General features: G+C 44.0%; 1 protein-coding gene across 4 annotated transcripts in view; it reads right to left on the bottom strand.

Moving 5' to 3' along the window:
* ZBTB38 (zinc finger and BTB domain containing 38) overlaps positions 1–18,184 on the bottom strand; it is a 144,527-nt gene that overhangs the window by 42,959 nt on the left and 83,384 nt on the right. For all 4 annotated transcript variants that reach the window (XM_012002643.1, XM_012002644.1, XM_012002645.1 and 1 more), the window contains one exon: positions 16,857–16,961. The gene's annotated coding sequence lies outside the window, so the exon portion shown is untranslated. Of the gene's footprint in view, positions 1–16,856; positions 16,962–18,184 lie in introns of those variants that run through there.

Genomic DNA, 18,184 nt, shown 5'->3' with positions numbered 1-18,184 from the left:
TACGAAGCAGTTCTGAACAGCTTAATCCATCAGTATGTTTGGACTCAAGCTACTGAGGCCACAAGGCAAGTAAGCTCTTGAACTCAGATCCAGAAAGTTTCAGAGCTCCTGGGAACAGAATTGCTGGGAATAACCTAAGAATAAAAGATCAAGATATCAAGCTCCCTGGAGCTGATCTGTAGTCTCTGGGCTGGTCTTTGGTTACAGGTGACCCAGTGCAAAACTCCAACCAATTACATTCTCTCAGCTCCACGGTTTCAAAAACACAGCAAGACTCTAATTTTCAACTGTTCTTCTCTATTCCCTCATTCTCCCTAAGTAGCTCATTCCAATTGTTTTCCTTGGGCTCACATCCCAGCATCCTTGTGCCCCACCCTGCCTGGAATTCAGGCAGCCTGCGATTGTTTCAGCGCCCATATCCGCTTACCCAGCAGAACACCACCTTCCTTATCCTGACTCCTCCCAAAGGCCAACCTTGTCAACCCAAACACAGAACAAAGACAAAAACACCCGGCCATATTCCTGTGTAGCCTTGTACCATTTGCAAATCTTTTTTTTTTTTTTTTAGATGGAGTTGTACTCTTGTCACCCATGCTGGAGTGCAATGGCACAATCTTGGCTCACCGCAACCTCCGCCTCCTGGGTTCAAGCGATTCTCCTGCTTCAGCCTTCCCGAGTAGCTGGGATTATAGGCATGCGCCACCACACCTGGCTAATTTTGTATTTTTAGTAGAGATGGGGTTTCTCCATGTTGGTCAGGCTGGTTTCGAACTCCCGACCTCAGATGATCTGCCTGCCTCGGCCTCCCAAAGTGCTGGGATTACAGGCGTGAGCCACTGCGCCTGGTCTACAAATCACTTTCATACATGTCACCTTATTTTCCTTCTTACAATGCTACTGCAGGCAGGGAAATTGTATTTCCATTTCAAAGATGGGACACCAAGGCTCAGAAAAATGAAGACAAAGTCCCAGCATCTCATCACTTGTCACTGGAAAGGCTGGGTTTTCAGCCCTGATCTTGTGACTCTGAGCTTCAAACTAACTTCTAACATACTTAAATGGAAGACTAGATTTGTGTGATTCTAAACATTAGCAAATATAAACCACCATCTCATCTTTTGATTGGTATGCTTGACAGCTGTGCTTGTTTTATGCCAAATTCAGTGTCAAACATGTATCTGCCACTCAAAAGAACTACATATGTGATATGGTTTGAGTTTGTGTCCCTGCCCAAATCTCATGTTGAACTGGAGGAGGGGCCTGGTGGGAGGTGACTGGATCATGGGGGCGGATTTCCTCTTTGCTGTTCTCCTGATAGTGAGTTTTTACAAGATGTGATGGTTTAAAAGTGTGTGGCACTTCCCCCTTTGCTCTCTCTCTCCTGACGCCATGTGAAGAAGACGCCTGGTTCCCCTTTACCTTCCGCCATGATTAAGTTTCCTGAGGCCTCCCAGTCATGCTTCCCGTTAAGCCTGCAAAACTGTGAGTCAATTAAAATTCTTTTTTTCATAAATTACCCAGTCTCAGGTAGTTCTTTACAGCAGTGTGAAAACAGACTAATACAATATGGTTAGCTATTTTTACCAACAAAACCAGTTTTTCCTGATCAGCCTATAGCATGCCATTAACACACTGCTGGCCAGGTGATCATGTAAATATTCTACTTTGTATTTTCTACCATCTTGCATTACTTGATCACACAGCATTTTGTTTAACTTGTTCTATAAAATGAGAATAACTCCTGAGAAGATTATTGTGATAGCTGAAGAAGGCAGTGAATATAGAGGCCTTAGCTAGCAAATATTCAATTAATAGTACACCATATTACTACCACTAACAAATTTTCAATGCTTTCATTAAAATCAAGCAGAGTTTTGTTTTCTTAACAAGTATCTGATGAGGTATAAAGCAGCATCAGTACAATAATTCAAAGAAACAGAATGATTTCCTCTCCTTGGCCTTTTTGAATCCTTTATTTCTTCCCTCATTCAGCAACCTCCTGGAGCCCACTCTCCAATGGAGGAGAGGGACGTGCAGACAGTTCCTATGATGATGAGAGTGCTCCACCGATGGGGCAGCCAGGGCTCGGGAGGAAGCAGCCTTAAACTGGGGAAGAGGAGTCAGAGCAAGGGAGGTGGGGCTCGCTCTTGAAGGATAGGGAGAATTTCCTTGGAATCCAAGAGGGAAAAAGGCATTCTTTTGTAGGAAGAGGTCTAAGCAAAGGCAAGAATGATGCACTTGGGGAGGGGCAAATAGGTGGGATGGCTGCCCCACAGCCATGTGCAGGGGCATGTTAGGAGATGGGGAGGAACCCTGGTGGGGCCTAATCATGAAAAGTTTCCAATATTGGATGAGTTTGGACCTTATCCTCTAGTCCCATAGTTCTCACCCCCTAGCACATACTGAAATCGCCTTTGGAAACTTGAGAAGACACCAATACACAGGCCCCAATTCAAGATTCTGGTTTGTTTAGTCCTGGGTGGGGCCTGAGTATTGGGCTTTTTATTTATTTATTTATTTATTGAGATGGAGTCTCGCTCTGTCACCAGGCCGGAGTGCAATGGCGTGATCTCAGCTCACTGTAACCTCTGCCTCCTGGGTTCAAGCGATTCTCCTGCCTCAGCCTCCTGAGTAGCTGAGACTATAGGCATGCACCACTACACCAGTACATACTACATTAATTTTTGTATTTTAGTAAAGATGGGGTTTCACTATGTTGGCCAGGGTGGCCTCCATCTCGACCTCGTGATCCGCCTGCCTCAGCTTCCCAAAGTGCTGGGATTACAGGCGTGAGCCACTGCACCCAGCCTGGGCTTTTAAAATAAGCTCTCTACGTACAACTTGAGCAACGGCAAGCCATTTAAAAAGATTTAATACAGGAATGATTTGACAAATTTGCAGACAGGTCACTCTGAAAGCAGTTTGTGAGAAGGGTGTCTGGAGAAAGTCTGAAAAGAAGGCAAAGAGACATGTGGGGATGAAAGAGGGGGGGAAATTTGAAAACTATCTGAAAGGAAGAATCGACTAATTGGAAATTAGGGACAAGGCAGTGGGGCAAGAATGATTGACGTGCCAGTTCTACTGCATCTAGATGTGCCACTAACAGGTCGGGAGCCCAAATCAAAGAGCTGGTTTGGGAGGAGGATAATGCAGTTTGTGAAGTCTGAGCCCCCTCTGAGAAGCCTGAGAAAATGCAGGTGGCTCCCTCAATCAACAGACATCCAAAATGGACTCCAGTGCTGAAAGGGAGCTGGAGTGAAGATTCAGATGTGCAGTGCAATGACGTATGGGAGGTGGTTGCAAACATGAGCATGAATTTTGCCCAAGTTGAAGTAAACTGGATGAAAAGAAAATAGGGCTAAAGGGGGAGCACGAACAATGGATGCTGGTGCATCAGAACCACCTGCAGACCCTTACTACAATTTCATTTCTTCATGCCACTCCAGACTGAATCTGGTAAGCCCCAGAATCTCATTTCTAACAAGCTCTCTTGTGCTGCAGGATCAAGGCTAGGTTTGGACACTGTACTTGTTTCCTGGGGCTGCTGTAACAAATTACCTCAAACTTGGTGACTTAAAACAACAGAAATTCATTATCTCACAATTCTGGAAGACAGATGTCCAAAATCAAGGAGTCAGCAGGGCCGTGCTCTTGGCTGCAGGGAGAGAATCCTTCCTTGCCCCTTCTAGTTTCTGGTGGCTCCAGTCTCTCCTTGGCCTGTGGCTGCGTAATGCTCATCTCTGCCTTCATCTGCACATGGCCTTCTCCTTTCTACAAGTGTCTCTTATAAGGACACTTGTCATTGGCTTTAGAGTCCACCTCTCATCTCAGAATCCTTAATAACATCTGTGAAGACCCTTTTCCCAAATGAGGTCACACTCACGGGTTCTGGGACATGGACACATCTTTTGGGGGGCAGCCATTCAACCCATTACTGACACCATGGCAGCAGCTCACATGAATGAATGTGAGAGGGAGCTGGAATCCAGAACTCCACGCTAAGCTTCCTGACAGTGGTAGGAAGAGGAAGAAGAGAGGAAGGGAGAGCCAGCCAGCTCAGAGACTCCTAAGATATCCAGTTGCACTCCCAAGTTGTGTTCTGCTCAAGGGACCACAGGCCACTGTGAGTTCAGGGCAAAAGACCACCTGAGAGTACTCCACAGCATGGAAAAAAAATCACAACAATCATAAATTCACAAAAAGCCAGGCCATGCTACCCTCAAAATGTAGGCAAGAACTGGGAAGGGCTGAAAAGGCTTTTAATTCATTTTTAAACTAGATTAATGCAATATGAAGCTGGAATTTCCTCTCTAAGATTCTGCAGCCCTTTTCTCACCACCCTAGTAGTTTCCAGTCCAGACAGGTCACCATGGCAGCATGGGATTAATTATTTCTGTCTTTCCCATTGTTTTCTTAGGAGCAGGCAATGCCCTCAGCCATGAACATTAAAGAAGTTCAGTTACACTTCCCTTTTCACCACCTACAAGGGTCCCATAAATATTCACTGAGAGCAGATCACCCCTCATTTTTATACTGATACACGTTCCACCATTAAAATCCTACATTATTTGTGTCAGTTGCCTGATACACAAAGGTTTTCTGTGCCCTAAAACAGGACTTTCCCTGCTTGGCAACAGGGTTTCCAAGGCCAGAAGGTCAGTGGGGCTGGAGATGGTAGAAAGGAATGAGGCACTATAAGAGTAAACTCACAACCAGGGGACAACAAGAGTCTTCAGAATCAGATTCTTAATGTGGTCAATATCACCCCATCATACATTTCTACAGCAGGGCTTAAAAGGCACAACCCTCAACCCCACCCCCTAAGACCAAAGCATCCAATCCACCTCCTAGTTAGCAAGTCCACAATCTTACATAGGTCAATCTCTATGTCAGTCTGTCTCTGTGCTTCGCCGGAGTGTCTAGAGCAGCACTCCTCAAATGTCAATGTGTGTAAGTCAGCTGAGGATCTTGTTAAGTGCATTTTTCTGACACAGTGGGTCTGGGGTAGGGCTCGAGGCTCTGTATTTCTAATGGACTCCCAGAGGATGTCCATGCTGCCAGTCTGAGGACCACACTTGGGGTAGCAAATGTCAGGTCTCCACTGCAGCAGCATCTGATGGCTTTTCTTTGGTCAAGTCATCCTGGAACAAGTTTCTAGAATGATTCCACCCTGGCCCCCCTAGAGTCCAGTCCACATAGCATAAGCCCTACAACTTCACTTACAATGGCAGACACTTGTATTTCTAATAAAAGTCCAACTCCTACAACGGAAATGGGTGACATAAACAGGACAAATTCCAGAAAAGCGTCTTGTATGTCTGGTCCATCTTCATCTATGTGAGGGTAGAGATGGCTGAGGTACCCCCTGAAGATGTGGTTTAAATGGAGTGTAGGGAAACCAAGTTCCCTGACCTCTGGTGAAATAATAGCTAGAATGGAAATGATGATGATGATGCCAGTAACAAGAAAAGCTAACACTGACTGGGCACCTTTTACATCCCAGGCCCTGTGCTATGTGCGTCAAAGACATTATGACTCAGCACCAAGAAAGAAAAGGGCAGGGTTAAAAGATGTGTAGAAAAGAGGGAAAGCATTGTAAATTCCGGGGTTTGTGGAAGGTCAATAAAGTGTCAACAGAGGGAGACTGTCAATAAATTGTCAACAGACAATTCTCAGATTGTCCCAGTCTAGGACTAGTTAGGAAGTCACTGTTGAGATATTTCAGAAAACATCCTTGGACCAAACGTACCAAAGACCAATTATATCAGGACATATCTGCTGTCCCTTGCTGTCGTCCATCACCTGATGCCATCCAGGTTAGCCTCTGCAGGCTTGGTTCCATTTGGCTGCCTTAAGAGGGACATGCCTGGACACGGAGGGGCTTCCTCTGATGTTCTTCCTGTCTCACCCTGGGATCAGTACACTGAGCACTGGGCAACTTAGTCAGGGCTGCTCTGTCTGAAGCCTTCCAGATGTGCCTGGACACAAATACTATGCTCTGCTACTGACCCCACTGACATAATACTTTGCCTGTATGAAATGGACATAGTTATATCCAAAGCGACTGACTTATTTGTGGTGAGATGGAGAAGGTTCAATGGCCTTTATTTTTCCCTGGGCTGGGCCTTAGACAGCTTCAAGCCCAATGCTCTGCAGGAGAAGACTGGGCAGGTTGCCACTGAGGGAATTCAGATCAGTGGACTGAGTCAAACTGCATGCAACTGCCATGCAAGAAGCAGCCCATAGGCTCCATTCGGCCTGCAGATGCTCTCATCAGGCCCCGATCTATGTGAAAAAGTCTCAAACCTCCAGTTTGCCACAATCTAACCACTTGCTTACCTTCTCATACCAAGCCCACATTTAACGTTCAGATTACCTTCCTGTTCCTGTATGTGAGTTTTAGATCTTAGTCTATAAAAATGTAAGTATAAATCACGTGTAGGTTTTGTTCTGCCTGTGAAATTTTAATCTCTGCACGGTGATTCATTGTCCTAAAATTTAAATGCTGAGATGTCAGTATTCAAGTTTTCAAAACTCTCAGAGTGCTTCGTCCTAATGAAGGACAGGTGTTGAGAAGCCTTACCACAGAATATATTTGGGTGATATACTATTTCTTAAGGATTCCTTTAGTTTGTCCATTCCTATGGGAAAAATTTCCCTACATAAATCCTCAGAGGCAGAGTGGCAAATATCAAACTCTTCACTTTGCTGCAGTCAGTCACATTAATGATAGTCTGTTCAAGCTTCAAGAAAAAGGGGTACCTGACTCCTAATAAGCATTTCATGAAATCAGATTTTCTATCAGAGGCACTCAGCTCTCCTTCTTTAAAACAAGCGTCCCACAAGTCATCATGAGCAGGTGTGTAACGGGAAGCAACACTCACTGAGTTTTATCGGTTCCAGTATCCTGAGCTGACATCATGCTCCCTCCTGGGTTACAGTAGGTGGGAGTTGACATCATGCTGCATCACTGTGTCACACAAATACAACAGTTCCAAAAAACAGATCATAGAAATAGGGCCTGGACCATCCAGCTGTCAGGTGTTCCAAACAATAGGGTCAACACTATGAAGCATCTCCACCAAGATCACAAGTACTCTCAAGGAATCCTCAGAAATGCTCAATGAAAATGGTGGCTAAACCCACGAAGCAGATTTCAGCTTTAGCGACATCAGGGGGGATGTGCAGCTGATTCCTCAGTCCGGGGAGCATTCTGACTGTCTGGGGCGTGAGGACCTCCTGCTGGAAGGCGGCTGAGGCTCTGGGCCGGGTCTTCCCCACCTCCTCCCCACTGTCAACAGACACCTGGCTCCAGGCGCAAAATGCCAGTGTACAGAGATTATCTGTATGGGCCTGGGCCCTCAGATATTTATTTAAGTCCACGTACACACTTTCCCTGCACAAACATTTTCTTCTTCCCCATTTCCCACAATTCCTCCTCCCATGTTTCCAGTTTGAAGCCACTGCTGGCAACACTACGACCTCTGGAGGGAGGCCAGGCCTGGCAGCACAGAGCGCGAATGCAGCACAGGATTGTGAAAGTTGCCTCTTCATAGGCTCAGGAGACGCAGGCGCTTGGCAGAGCTGTCAAGCAAGCCCACCAGCAGGTCTGAGGTACACGGAGAGGCACAGAAGCTTTCCTACTATGGAAAAGTGACCAAAACTCTGGCCAGTCTTTCGAATGGATGAACAATGGTTCAGACAAAAAAATAATCAAGTGGAAAAAATTGTGGGAGGGGGGAAGAATATTAAGGGAGCTACGTTCCAGTCAGCTATTGCCAATTTCACCCCAAAAGAAATTTAATAGAAACAGAAGGAAAGTTTCTGGCAATAGTCAGGTACCTACATAGTTCCCCTATTCACCTAGTTTAGGGTAGAATTATCTGAGCAGAAGGAGCAATGACGTTGGTAAATAAGTTGTGTACATTAAAAAAATAAATAAAACTCCCCACGCAAACTCCAAACCACTGCAGGTAAACACTCGCAATATGTTGTTTAGAAAAATTATGCTTTAAATATACTGATCTAAAAAAAAAATCGAAAGAACAGACTGTTCTGTAGAATAGCTTGAGTTTCTGCCTGTGCTTTCATTTTAGAAAACAAATGCTCATAGACCTCACAGCGGGAGGAGTTTCACACAGGGATTCAGCTCACAGAAAATGGCCACCGCCTTTGACAGACCTTAACACAACAAACAGGGCACCCAAGAGACCTTTTGGGAATATGAGGCACTTGCCTTTCACAAGGGTAATCGTCTAGAGATACACAAAAACCCCTTCTTTTTTTTCTTCCCGACCAGTAATATAAATCATGGCCTCCCAAGTACTTGTTTACAGAATACCACAATGACTAATTACCAGAACTTTTCTTATTCTCTCTGAGCAAAGGAACCTCAAGGGAGAAAAAAAAAATAGGTCATTTTTAATGTAAGGGAGTTGCTAGGATTGGAGGTAAGACAACTATTTAAACTTCATAAAAGGAAAAAAAAAAAAAAAAACCTCAAAAAGTATTTTCTAAAATAGAGAAAGGCGCAAATCTTGCTATCAGAAACGCATTATAAATAGAAAAGAAATTCTTAAAAGAGATTGTTCAAATGTGACAAAAAGCTCTCGGTTTCCTGAAAATGTCAAAAACAAAAACAAATATCGACAATACTCTAAATATCCAACAGACAGGGTAAGAACTTCACTTAGAAGCAAATTTCCATTTAGGTAATTTACGGTGCTTCTGTGCACAAAGTTGCTTTACACTGTGTAGTCACTGAAGACACTCCAGAATTGCTAGACCTTCACAGGAAAAATTTTAAAGGTCAGGGTTTTTTTTTTTTTCTTTCTCTAGTTAGCACAGCACTCCGGGGCAGCCAGTTCTCTAACGTCTGAGTAAAACCCTACACAGGGCTTCATTTCAGTGCCACGTCATGGCTTTTGCAGACTATCTTCTTGCCTCTGCTTCCTCAAAGTGGTCCTTCTGTCTCCTCCCATTAAAGCAAAGGTGGAACTTGCATTAATCCAAGAGAAGGGCTGACCACACCACAGAAGGCATGGTTCAGCCACAGGCACCGGTTATGGCTACATTGTAAATCTCTTCCACCAAAGAACATCAAAGACCCGCACGGAGACCTCGAGAAATCTTGCTCTTTGAGCTCAAGTCAGGGACTAGAAGACCAGACTAAATAGGTTTAAGCAGGGACAGACCAGAATGCTGAGTAGGTTTTTCAAAAAGGGAATCCTCATTTAGGTGACTGGGAGCCAATCACTGTGCTATTAGAACTAATCGGAAATCTCCGTGCTTACACGAAACGCACAAAAGTATGGGGAGACTGATCTGAATATGCGGGTCTCCCTCGCCTGGCAAGATAATAAATTCATCTTTGTTCGGACTGAATTGGTGGTCTTATTATCTAATTGTAATCAACTCTACAAATAGTCAAAGTTGTTCTAACACACGAACAGGAAAAATAACATAAATAAAACAGGGCCTAGAAACAATATCCAACTCACAAAGCAGGAAGTGACAGCTCATATCTGTCTCACCTTGCACAAAGCCTGCCTTCATGGGTTGCTGAAATAATCCCAGGATACCCTTCCAGGACTTAAATAGCCACTGGATTTCTCACGAAAATGCATCCTGGTATGAACACTCACAGTAGTGGCCAGAAAAACTGGGGTGCGCAAGCTGGGTCTTCCTCCCTCCCCAAGAAAATGTTTAATTTCTTTCAATATTAAGTTATAATATACCTTAGGAATTTTCATTTACATAAGAGAGGAGAAATGCTTTTGTAAGATGGAAAACAGCTTTCTGCCTCTCCCAGGTCAAAAAGAAATTTGCTTGACTATCTTAATTGGCAAAAACCCAAGGGCTCCAACTGGACCGGAAGCTTTGCATCACGGTGTCCTACTGCGTGTGTCTGCTGGAAGTCCAGCAGATGTCATGGTCAGCTCGCTCGCATGGGACAGTGCCAGTCCTTCTTTAAGCTTTGCTGCTGACTGCCATCTCCTGCTTTTCTGATAACCTGCCTGTTTCTGGCAGACTGGGCCTAGGACAGTGGGTTCTGTTCCCACTTTGCCACTAATGATGTGGCCTTGAGCAAGTCCTAAGACTTCTCTGGACATTTCTTTCCTTATCTGGAATGCAAAGAGGTTGGGCTAGTTTATTTCCCAGGTTCCCCATAAGCATTATATTTGAAAACCACGATTCCCAGCCAGTCCCAATCCTTCTGTAAGAGTCTTCATTCCTTCAAAAGTGGACAATCTCCCACCCTTAAATTCATGCACTTTCCTCAAAAGTGTAGAAGGTAAAGGCAGAACCCAAAGTCTGGCTAGTATCGGCATATCTATGAGGACAGGAGGGAGCTGCTACATTGAGACCCCTGGGAGACCTCAGACTGAGTCCCTGCCCCTGCTTGTCCCAGCACCTCTGCTTTTCTGCTCGAAAGAAAATAAACTACTACACCTTAGAGCCGGAGGAAACAGCCATCATTGAGCGAAACCTTCTCTGGTTACAGGTGAGGAAACCAAACAAGCGAAGTCATGCTGGGAACAATTCCTAGGCATCCCCTCTGGATTCTCACGGATGTCTTTCTTCTCACCCCAACCCAGCCCTGCAGGAGCTCTGGGCAATTTTCCTAGCCCCCTGTAGAGTTCCTCAGGGCCTCAGAGGGTAATCAACAAACATTTACTTAGCCCTCAGGGCAATCCCCCAAGGAGCAGTTTTAATCTTTCAACTGGTACAGGCTCTGGGAACATTTAGCCCAGCATAGTGACAGTGACAGCTATAGCAAGACACAAATTAATTGATCTTATCAGTGTGGAACTCCATTGGTATTTTACTCTAAAAGAAAAGCTTGCAGCAGCACAGAGAGTAGATAAGGATAGGTTAGGGAGATAGGGAGGCTCCATGAGGCTGGGGTTCTGATCTCCTACCTGGCGCGTAGTTGATACTAAGTAAATATTTGCTGAAAAAATTCAAATTTGCACATTATCTCTGCTCCATTTGCTTCTTGTCAAAAAGTCTGAGGTTACAATAATATTAAGGATGAGGATCTCTGAGTCTCTCAGTTAAAATCACGAACAGGCCGGGCGTGGTGGCTCAAGCCTGTAATCCCAGCACTTTGGGAGGCCGAGACGGGTGGATCACGAGGTCAGGAGATCGAGACCATCCTGGCTAACACTGTGAAACCCCGTCTCTACTAAAAAAAACACAAAAAACTAGCCAGGCGAAGTGGCGGGTGCCTGTAATCCCAGCTACTTGGGAGGCTGAGGCAGGAGAATGGCGTAAACCCGGGAGGCGGAACTTGCAGTGAGCTGAGATCCCGCCATTGCACTCCAGCCTGGGCGACAGAGGGAGACTCCGTCTCAAAAAAAAAAAAAAAAATCGGGAACAAACACTGGTTTCATACTCTCACTATGTGGCTGGGGAGGCAGCCCAGAGTGTGGAGAGAAGAGGCTGGCCTTGTGAGTCAGACAGACCCCAGGGTGTAAAAATCTCATCTCAGGATGGGCACAGTGGCTCACGTCTGTAATCTCAGCACTTTGGGAGGCTGAAGCTGGTGGATCACCTGAGGTCAGGAGTTCAAGACCAGCCTGGCCAACGTGGTGAAATCCCATCTCTACTAAAAATACAGAAATTAGCTGGGCATAGTGGCAGTCACCTGTAATGCCAACTACTTAGGAGGCTGAGACAGGAGAATCACTTGAACCTGGGAGGCAAAGGTTGCAGTGAGCTGAGACAGCGCCACTGCACTCCAGCCTGGGCAACAAGAGTGAAACTCCATCTTAAAAAATAAAAAATAATAATTAAAAAAAACCTCTCATCTCTACAACCTTGGCTATAGTTGTTGAGTTTCTTTTTGCTTCACTTGCCACACCATGTTGTCTAAGGTTCTAAAAGATGGCAGAGATAATGCATACAAGGTATAGACCTAACTCCATGAATGTCAGTTCCATCCTCTTTCCTTGGAGCTGTGGGTATAGAGAGAGAAACTCTGTTTCTAGGAAAGGCTCCAGGCCATCAGCATCCTCCTCCAAAGAGGCAAACCAGCAAAAGGATGCTGACATCGTTTTAAAATGACTCAATATAGTTTTCATAAATATATTCCCACTAAGTCATCTTATTTCTAAATTATGTATAGAGAACATAAAGAGCAATTCAATATATATGTCAAATGTTTTATACTTTCCATATCTAAGTTAAACACCAAACATGTCTATATACCTCAATCCTTTGTTGTGAATAAACAAAGAGGGGAGCTAGAACTAGGAAGAAAAAAAGGATACATTCTTTTTCTCTCTCTCTTTTTTTTTTCTTGAGATGGAGTGTTGCTCTGTCACCCAGGCTGGAGTGCAGTGGTGCGATCTCAGCTCACTGCAACCTCTGCCTCCCAGGTTCAAGTGATTCTCCTGCCTCAGCCTCCCCAGTAGCTGGGGCTACAGGTGTGTGCCACCATGCCCGGCTAATTTTTGTATTTTTAGTAGAGACGGGGTTTTGCCACGTTGGCCAGGCTGGTCTCGAACTCCTGAACTCAGGTCATTCATCAGCCTTGGCCTCCCACAGTGCTGGGATTACAGGCATGAACCACTGTGCTCAGCCAAATGATTTTTTCATCTATAAAATGGAGTTGGGATAGATGAAGAATATGAACTTTAGCCTAAAAATTAAGTGACTTTAAGATGCAGAGATTGAGGGAAATAATATAATGACAGAGATGTTTATCTACCAGAAGACAGAGTCATGTAGAATAATTTAATGGCATGACTATGTAGTGTTGTCACTATATATATTGCTAACAAACAAGTTACAGTGGTTTTGCAAACTCTGGCCATGGGACAAGGTGTCATCACTCCACAGAAAAGAAACTGGTTTGCAGGCAGTATGTTACCCAGTACTGTGATCACACAGCAGAGAGCAATGAGATGATGCGGGGCAGGAGGGTGCCATAATACCACCATTCCCTGACTCTCTGGAAAGTATTTGCTTTTATCTGATTATGCATATAATCCATTAACATTAATGATATAAAAATTTTGAGCATAGACATATCTCTGGTAGAAACAGGATTTGAAACTAGCATCTCAAATCTCAGGTTTATCTCTTCCTCTGCTTCACAGAAGTTGGCAATTGTTAATCTTCGTCACCAGCCATGACAGTGCTGTTTAAAATGCAGATTCCCTTGCCCCACCTGGGAATCTACATTTTGACACGTTCCCCAGGTAGATTCTTGTCCATACTAAATTGATGGTCACTGGGACTAACCCAGAATAAATCAGTGGTAATAGGAGGTGTGTGCTTTCCATGATAAAATTAACAAATTAAAATGAGTCTTAAAGATAAGGCTTTATGTCTAGATGCACATTATATAAATTTATATATCTATACAAGGTTGTGAGGGGAAGGGAACCAATATTAATTAATTGCCTGCTACGGTATATAGAGATCCTGACCAAATTATATATTAGTCAGTTTTCCAAATAATCCTATATGAGTTACGGATGGAAAAAGTCAGGCTTAGAGAGAAACTCTTCTAAAGTCACAAGTCTGGAAAGTGGCCCAGCTAGGTTGTGAAACTAGATTTATCTGACCCCAGTCTCCTCATTCCATTGTACTAAGCTCATATGCACGTGAAAACACGCAGACACGCATATGTCATACAATAGCCATATGGTAAAAGGCAATGGAATGACATTATTGTTAGAAACTTTTTGCATCAACAGAAATGTAGTTTTTAAAGGACTCATTCTATTAAGGGATATTCTTTAATTTGTATGCTGACAACAGAATACAGTGTATGACTACTATTAAAACCACATTTAACAGCTTGAATTTTCATAATCAGAAATGTGTTCTGGGACTTGCCGGGGACAAATTTAAGAGTGATTCTTGATTTGTGTAAGCTACACACTTATGTAAATTAAACCACTTAATATTCATCATATACATCATATTACCTTAAAAAGGAAAACACCAACAATGTAACTTCGCACTTGTCAATCCAAGGGTCTTCCTAAGCTCATCCCTCACCTTCCAGGGTCTGACGTACCTGGTTCCCTCCATTGGGAACCTCCTTCCGCTGGCTTCTGGAATTGCATTCCTCCATGGTTCTTCCTTACTGTCTTGCCGGACTTCTATCTGCCTCCCTGGATCTTCCATTCTTTTCGCAAAAGGCTCCATCCTCAACCATTTTCCCCCTATATTCTCTCTCAACAATCTCTTTTCCCGTCTCTTGATATTCTCTCTCAACAATCTCTTTTCCTGTCTCTTGACTTTTTGTTATAAACCAAAGACTCCCAAAGGAGCCCTGGCCTTCCTGTGGAGCACAAAGCCCCCTTCTGCCTGGGAGACAGCATGCTTCAACACTGCAAACACAGCACCTCTAAAATGTAGCTCCTTACCTCCTTCTGAGTTTCTTCCATGGGTACTACTGCTCTGGAAATCGCAGTGTCAGCTTTAGCTGTTCCTTCTCCACTGACACATCAGATTCTGTCAGTTCTTCCCTCTGCATCTGTTCCTTTCCCATTTCATTGTTATCAACCATTTCAGGCCTTTCCTGCCCCTCTTTTTCCTTGGTGGGTCATAGCAGCTTAACTGGCCTTCTGGCCTCTAGTTTCTGCCCTGCCTCTCCTCCTGATCTCCCCCAAGCTACTCACAAGAGCCTGGTCCTGAAGCACAGCCACAACACTCCCCTGTTCAAGTATCTTTAATGACACCTATTGGTTAATGCATTCACATTTCCTAATTGGCATTCAAGACTGTATTCATTTGGCACCGAATGTTCTACAGTTTTGATGCCTGTATATAGACCAGTTCTAACTCAATTGGACTTGACCCTTTTCCCTGAATATGCTCCACGTTTCTCCATCTCCTACTAGTCCTCCTATCTCAAATGCCTCTTCCCTGTTCTTTTATTGAAATGCCACATCATTCAAGGACTTGCTTAGATGTTTTTTTCTCAAGAGCCTCTTGACTGCTAGGGATAAAAGGGACCCCTTCCTCCTCAAATTACCAAAATATCTTCTTTTTGCATTTATCAGATGGTTATTTCTGCATATCTTCTTTCCTCAACAGAGTCTGAGAGCGAAGAGACCAGATTTTTGTGGCAGCTGAATTCTCCATTCTCTCTAGCACAGTCATACTTGTAGTGGATTGCTGTACAGCATTCATAGAACACCTTAAAGTTTACAAAGCATGTTCACATTCAACATCTCATTTGTTTTATTTGGGGATTAAGTTATTACAGGTAGCATTCAAGTCTTGCAATTTGATTTCTGTGGCTTATTGCAATTCTTAGAGCTATCTCTAATTTTCTACCTTATAAATTAAACAAACATATTTCTTAAATTACTTTACTTTTGAATACCCACAGTCTTCTGTGGCCTACAAAGCTAAGAGAAGAGAACGTTTCAAATCAAACAAAACCCCCTTGCCAAACTGCTTTTTCTTGGATTCTGAGTTAAATGTACAAATAAAAAGGCCTCTATAAGCAGGTAACAAGAATGACAAAATCAAAATTTTAAAGAGAAGTGTGAAATTCCTTTCTAAAGATATTAAGACTTTTTAAATGGCTTTCCTATATATCCATTTGGAATTCTACGTATGGGTCAATCTCCAACATCCATGAGCTGACGTTCCAGCATATTAACAATAGAAAATTGCTAACAGTTGAACAACAAATTCTTTGCTAAGAGACTGGAAATGACTAATATGATTGTAAAAACAAATCTGTCTGGTCTTGAGCACCCAAGTGCCTTGTAGAAGCTCAATAAACATTTGTTGATGAAAAATAAATCAATGAATTCAGAGAAGGCCTTACTATCATTTATAAATTGAGGGCATAAGTTTTAATAGATGGGCGGAAGTATAGATTTAAATGGAGAAAAAAGAAAAATTGAATTTAGAGGTAGAAATTTTGGTATGTCTATGACTCTGGTCTGTCCCTGTGATGGACCCCACTCTGCAACTGCTGGAGAAGCAGGGAAGGAGGTGGGGGTGAATGGCAAGCACCATCCATCCTACCGTGCCTCTCTGGAATCAGGCTGCAAGCTCCTCCAGGATGGTCACTTTGCAGTGCTGGCACAGCGCTATGCCCACAGAAGGGACTTCATACATGTAGTATGAGATGCAAAGCCCTCCATGACCTGTCTCTATTTTCACATTTCAATCCTTTACGCCTATTCTTCCTCACCTCATAGGGCTATCGTGAGGGGTAAATAAAAAATACTGTGCTTAAAGCCCTTCACACACTGCCTAGCATACACAGGCATACAAATGCTTGATAAATGGTAGTTGTTATTGTCACCATCTGGGACTTTGTATATGGCTCCAAGGTAGAGCTTAGTGTGTTGGGCTGTCAATACTTGGCTGTGACAGCTGCAAGTGTCCTGGGGATGGTCTCTTCACATTTGTATACTCTGTGCCTAGCAGAGCGCTCACCTCACAGAGGGCCCTGAAGCTGGCTACGTGACTGAGCAACGAAGATCCAAGGTCCAGTCCTGCCTTGACCCCAACTCACTGGGTAACCCTGAAGCGTCATCTAAGCTCTCTGGGCCTCAGCAATGTCAGTGCATCCTTCCAGCCTTGGGAAACTAGAGATCTGTGAAGAGACATGTAGAAGACTCCAGAACAATTGCTGACAGAACTGGAACGAGAAACCAGCTGTCCTAAGGCCTTGATCTCCTAGTTCCCCTTCATCACGGGGGCTTTACACATCCGGTCTCCCAGTAACACATCACTTGAGTGTCATGGTCACTTTGTAACCCCAAAACTTGATGGATTGCTGTCTTGAATCATATACCCTTTGGGAGTCCCTCAGAAAGACCATTTCCTGTCTCATGTAGACTAAGGAGAGACGCGAATTTAGTTACCTCAGTTAGAACGGACCAGCTTTAACAGAGTTAGATTCCTGTGCTTTGGAAGAAATCACTTGAAAATCCTTGGTTCTGAGTCCTCCATTTCTTCCACATCAAGATCTAAAAAGAGAAAGAAAAGTGCAGTGTCCCATGACTAGCTGCTAGGATTTGATGTTTTAGCAACAATAACTGCAATCAGCACATATTGAACACATAAGTCAAGCACCCACAAAGTGGTTGACATATGTGGTTTCGTGTTGTCTTCATAACAACCTTCAGATGTAGGGAACATTCCCCCATTTCACAGCTATCGAAACGGCGACTCTAATGGGCCACAGAACCTGTTCGAGGTCACACAGCTGGTTTATGTGACAACTAGGACTCAAATCCAGATTCAATTGATTCCAAAGCCTGGGCCATTAACCAGTAAGTCAGGGTTTTAAAAACTTTTCAGCCAGTGACCCACTGTTTTAAAAATTTATGTTATATAAACTGAAAACCAAAAGTCTCATAAGACAATGCTTACCTCCACTATGTGCAATGCATGTTATTTTCTATTCTCTGTTTCTCTGTATTGTACTGTATATTCTATATCGTTAAGAAGATTTCCAGTAGCAACCCACTAAACTGATCCCAGAGTCTTCTAATGGGTCCCCCACTCTTGAAAAACACTACACTTAGATATAGCGCCTCACTAGCTGCTTCTCTGAAACCAGGACAAAACTCTTCCACATTTTTTAACCATGAGAATCTGACCAAGTAGTTGAGCTTCACAGAAGAAGTCTTTAACCTTTAAAATGTGTATAAGGCACTATAACACATATCACCTATAATCGATCCTTAGAAGGGATACTCAATTAGGGCCAACGTCCAGAATGGAATTAGGCACTTACCTACCGCAGTGCAGGAGTTATAAAGCGGAACCGCGGACAGACTAAAATCTCAGGTGATTTATGATGTACCCTACAAAAAAGTGGCTAACGGCGGGCGGTTGTGTTGTATGTTGTACCAACAGAGCAGACCTAACTACTGCAGAAGTAGGCGGCTGAGACTGCAAACCCCTGGGGGCAGGGCTCTGCCTTTGCACGTCCCGTTCAATTCCAGAGTCTTGGTGTTGCATCAAGGAAATTATCAAGTTCCCGTAGGGTCAGGACTAGGGTCCGATTCTCAATCCAGGAGACGGGAGGTGTGACTGTCAACGCAGTGCCCGAGCCCGCTGGACTCGAGCCCACCACGTCCCCAGTCCCGGGAGCGCATTCCTCCTCGGCCCCCGCCCTCTAGCACAGCCGCGCAGTTGGGCCACGAGATGCGGCGCAACCTGCCCGCACTCTCCAGCCGAACCC

Source organism: Mandrillus leucophaeus, unplaced genomic scaffold, assembly GCF_000951045.1.
Source record: "Mandrillus leucophaeus isolate KB7577 unplaced genomic scaffold, Mleu.le_1.0 Scaffold693, whole genome shotgun sequence".
Lineage (NCBI taxonomy): Eukaryota > Metazoa > Chordata > Mammalia > Primates > Cercopithecidae > Mandrillus > Mandrillus leucophaeus.
Note: the sequence above shows the minus strand (reverse complement) of the source record. Positions and strands in the feature narration are given on the sequence as shown.